Here is a 5,260-nt window from a genome sequence, read left to right as displayed (position 1 = left end):
AAAAATATCCCACTAACTTTAATTTGGCACCATGTATTAAGAGTTTTTAAAGCACTCTTATTCTTTGACTCATTGGTTCCATTTCTGAAACTCTATCCTTAGAAAATAATTCTAAATTCAGAAAAATAATACCCACCAAAATATTCATTGCAATGTAGTTTTAGCATCACTTTGGAAGTAACCAAAAATAGAGACTTGGTTAAGTAAATTGTGCTATATCAACCCAGTAGAATATAACGCAGCCATTAAAGACTAGACAACAAGATAGGGAAAAAAATGTTTATACTCTGAAGCCAAAAAAAGCGCAGAATGAAAATTGTAATTCTTCTATAGTTTTTGCTATACAAAAGTTATGTCTGTACTGAAGCAAAGAGAAATGGAAACCTGTGATTTCTTAAGGTGATTGTCCTTTCAATCCATTGTTGTTATAACATTGACTGGATGAGAGAAAGCCTGGAGATGTTTCCTCCTGGAGATTAGGTTGGGGATGGCCGAGTGGCCGTGTTGGCTTACACTCATGCCAAGCCCTTGTGTTTCCCTCTACCTTAGGCCAGGATAGAGTCCCAGACTGCAGGACAGGCTGAGCCCACAGGTAGGGTCAAGGAGGCGTTCCTGCCAGGGTTAGAAAGGTAGGGAAAGAGGGGTCCAAGGGTGGGCAAGTCTGCAGCAGATATTTAATAAGACCTCTCAGCTAGTATGGTGGTTGAATTACCTTGGAAAGAGACTGGACTCGGAGTCAGAGTCCTGAGATCAAGACTTGACCTTGAATGCCGGAGGGCTCGCTCGGGCATGAGGAAGCATGGGCGGGAGGCATGGTCCAGCACCCAGCTATGGGGAGAGGCTCTAGGGCTGGCCCTGTGCTGGACCCCAAGAAGACAGGCAGGAAACAGGCTCAGCTGTGTCCCCAGCAGCTCCCCAGAGCACAGTTCCTATGCATGGGAGACTGCAGGGACAGGAGTGTTAGGCACACAGACACTGCCCCGCAGAGGGGAGCCCCCAGCGCAGCCTGGATGTCTCTGGTCATCTCTGAGACTCTCCTGCCGGCCTCGTTGGCGATTGTTTCTGCGCCGACTGGACATTAGTGTTTATTCTACATTCACATCTAGCTTCTCACTATTTCTGGATTTTAATCATGGCCTGGTGGAACATTCTGTATTGGAAGCCCTGTGAGGATATTTTGCATCTTAGTCCTGAGCAAAGACTCCCCAAAGCTCCTCTCTTGTTTGGGTTCTTGTGCTAAACTGAATTTTCCCATCATGAAAATCCTGTCTGAACACGGAAGGGCCTTCCAAGACAGGTTTTCCCTGACTTCAGTAGTTTATCTTTCCCCTTCCCGGTGCTTGTTTCTTCCTGTGGCAGCTGTTGGCACCCCCTCCCCGCCCTTCCCTTGCACCCCACTCCGATTCCTCCCCATGAGGTGGTAGCATGAGCTCTGCCCCCGGAGCATCAGTGCAGAGAGGGAGAGGAGGCGTGTCTGCCAAGACCCCTGAACGCCAGGGGAGGCAGAGAGGGTGACGCTGGGACAACGGAGGGACCGGGGCATATGCTGATCGGCGCTGCAAGGGGGCAGGCTGTCCTGGTGGGGGGGAGCTGGGTGAATGTGCTCCCAGATGCAAGAATTTGAGGGGCTTATTTGGGGAACGGTGAGTGGCTCTGCTTGGAATTATTCCAAGAGTTTTACTTGTATTCATTCAATTTTCTGGAGACATGGAGCACGGTATGAGAAACAGGATTTATCTTGGACGAGGCCCTCTAGGGGCACTATGAAGGGCTTCTCTCTTCAGACCCACAAATGGCGCACTAGCCCCGGGAAACCTTGGCCTTGCTTTGTGAGTTATTGGGAAGTATTAACAATCCCAGTAAAAGCAGCAGTAAACTACGTGCTGCTTAAACAGGCTCCCTGCAATTGTATAATGCAATCATCATTATAATGGCTATCATTGATTGAGCACCCCTGGGAGGTGTTAGTGTCCCCATTTCATAGATGAGAAAACCGAGGCTCACAGAAGATAAGACACTTGCCTGTGATCACACAGCCAGTTAGGGCTGAGGGCAGGGTTCACACCCAGGCCCATCGCTCCTCAAAGCTTGTGCCCTGTCTGTACCATTTGATTGCCCCCAGATACGTGTAAAGGCAAGGTGGTGAGGGTGACTTGGACTAACCACTTACAGGTGCTTTTCTTCAGGGACTAAGAAAAAGTCAGACATGCCATGAAGGCATTTTAAGAAATTATCTGAGGCGCGGGCTCCCAGCAAACTAAGCGCTTTGGCGGCAGAGAAGAAAGACCCAGCTGTACCTCCTGTGAAACTGAAACCCGGGTCCGGGGCCCGCCCTCCTGGAGGAGGATGTGAGAAGAGACGGGAACACTGAGTCCTGGGGTGGGGTGGGGTGGGGGAACAATGCTGCTGCTAACAGCTGCCCAGATGACAGCAGGGACGTTGCTAGGAGAATAATATCAATTTACCTCTGGACCTTTACAGCGCTCCTTTCCTTTCACATCATTTTGTGATCATCTTGCCCCAACTGTGGGAAGTCGGCAGGAGGGGGTGATGATTTCCCTTTTACGAAACAGCAAATAGAGACTCAGCGATGCTATGTGATTCTCCTCGGGTCACACAGCTTGTTAGCAGCGCCACTTACATTCAGGTTTCCTAAGGCATCCTTTACACCCAGTCCTCATTTCTCGTTATACTTCTGGAAACAGCAGGACCAAAGGAGATCTTTCTGAGGACGAGCTGCCAGAATGGACTCAGAGGTGCCGTCTGAATCTGAAGTCCACAGAGGAAGCGAGGAGGTGGGTGGGAGATTCGTGGAGAAGGAACGCAGGACTCACCAAGAGGACAGGGCAGCACGTCTACTTCAGACGGGGCCCACTCTGAAAGGACTAAGGAAGAGAATGGCAGGTTTAGCAGAGCTGGAGGTAAAAGGAGAAGCTGCCCGGAGAAGAGGGACTCTCGTTCATTTGTGAGGAAAGCGAGAGTCCGGCACACGTTTTGAAAGACGGAAATCATTGCCAAAACATGGGTGAAGCCCAACTATGTAAGAGAGATCCTATAAAAGCAGAAGGCTGGGATGTATTCTTAAATAAGGCAGAAGAACGTCAAAACTGGATTCACTCTTCTTACAATAATTAAAGCTGACTTTTTTTTAAGGGCACGACTGGGAAGGAAGAAACTGAGTGTCAGGGTCACTTGGGCGAGATGGCCGTGTTCGGGATGCCGTGGGACGCAGCTCCTGTGCCCCCTCGAGTCCATGCCAGCCCTGGGCTGGACTGTTGAGGCTGCTGACCACACTGCCAGGTGCGGCTATTTCCGGCACATCAACCGTGCGTCGGTCCCTCGGCTGTGCTTTTGGTTGGATTCCATAAGCCACGATGAGTAATATTCATGAATCCTATTCTAAAGATGCTAATTACTCTTTAGCGTACTATTATTGGATATCACAAACCTTTTTATAAAAGTAGCCAATAACAGTTGCCGTCAGTCCCCTAAGCCTCATAACCGGGAAAAGGGTGTTTTTAAAAGTAATTTGCTTTTTATATTCCACAAGAAGTTTAGCAATTTCAGTATCAGGGAACATTGCTTGGTTCATCTTCACATTTGTTTTTTAAGATATCCCAAAATAAATGTATCACTTCCAGTGAATATAATCATCTAAGGAACTCTAATTCATAATGTTTGAAAAGAAGGTGATAATGATAGAGATATATTTTTTAAAAAATCTAGTGTAATTAATGACTTTTACTGAGGTGCCACTTTTACTCAATAGATTTTACCAGATAAATAGATGATATTATTCTTTACTTTTTAAAGTATCTTATCTGGGGTTGAGGTCACTACAAACAGTGAGCATCAAGAAAGCTGGAAGGGACAGGGTCAGATTACAAGGAGCATGTGGCAGGGTGCCCAGACCCTTGGGGAGGCCAGCGTAGAGCCACAGTGGACCCCAGCCCAGGAGATAACAGATCCTAGGACCTTAGGGAGTTTAGGGCCCAGTGTGGGAGTTGCAGTCACTCTGGGCAAATCCACCCTCAAAGCTGGCAGGGATTGGCCAAGGGGATAAAGAACGGGAGGGAGGGCAGGAAAACGCTTTTTGTAGATGGTGAGCTTGGCAGGACTCCGTGGCCTCATGGGCTCCTTTGAAGGCTCAGGGTCTTGTCTTCTTCCTCCTCCCCCACCCCCTAGGAGTCTTGGGTGGTGATGGTCTGGACCCAGAGCCTGTGGTTACATGTGGCCAGAGCTAATAGCTACCTGCTTGTAGGAAGCCATGGAATGCAATCACATCATGTTCAGGAGCCCTTAGAAATGGGCCTTAAAAACAGATTTAATTATGAACTGGCATTCAACAGCCACTCTGTGTTAATCTCCTGTGTTAAACTTTTTGGGTGTATTTTATGGAGATCATAATAATCCTGAGAGTTGGACAACAATTTTAGGACAAATTCAGCAGGTGTGTGTCAGTGTGTTTTGGTGCAGAGAGCACGGAGTAGAGAGCGTGTGCCCCAACTCCAGACCTACCCATTGCCAGCTGTGGACAGAAGGCAGGTCCCTCAATCACTGTGAGGCCCACACTCCTCACCCACACTATGGGGACTGGGAGGATCACAGAACTAATGAAAGTGACAATCGATGAGTTGCAAACAGTCCTACATGTGTGAGTAGTGGTTTGGGTAATTAATGGACAGACCTGGGTTCAAAATCCTGGCTATGTAATTTACCGGGTCTGTAACTTTGAGCAAGTCAGTTGGCCTCTCTGAGCCTCAGTCTTCACATCTGTTAAATAGGAACAATAATCCAACAACTAACACCTAGAGTTCTTGTGAGGATTAAATGAAAAAAGGGACACAACATGTTTGGTACATAATATGTCATCAGTAAGCATAAGCTACGATTATATTTTAAAAAAATAAAAATGTAAAAGAGATCACCCAAGGCAAGGCTGAATTCTGGAAGCTTCTGGAAGGCTCTCAACCTAAGTAGATCACACTGAGCTTGGTAAGGAGGGCAGAGAGGGCTAGAGCCTTCCAGAGAGGTGAGAGGAAGCTGTTTGATGGGGTGAGTAGGCCAGCTGCCAAGCCACCTCTCAGCCTGATTCCAAAATGCCTTTAAAGCCACAGAAGGCTTGTCTGGGAGAGGGAGGGAAAGCGTGCCCTGTGACTCAAGAGGGCACAATTAAGAGCGGCAGAGGACAGAGTCCAACGCCATATGAGGAAACAGTTTCCAGCAGGGCTTTGCAAAGGCGGGAGGGGCCCTCAGAGAA

Source organism: Microcebus murinus, chromosome 12, assembly GCF_040939455.1.
Source record: "Microcebus murinus isolate Inina chromosome 12, M.murinus_Inina_mat1.0, whole genome shotgun sequence".
Lineage (NCBI taxonomy): Eukaryota > Metazoa > Chordata > Mammalia > Primates > Cheirogaleidae > Microcebus > Microcebus murinus.
This window is presented reverse-complemented; position numbering follows the sequence as displayed.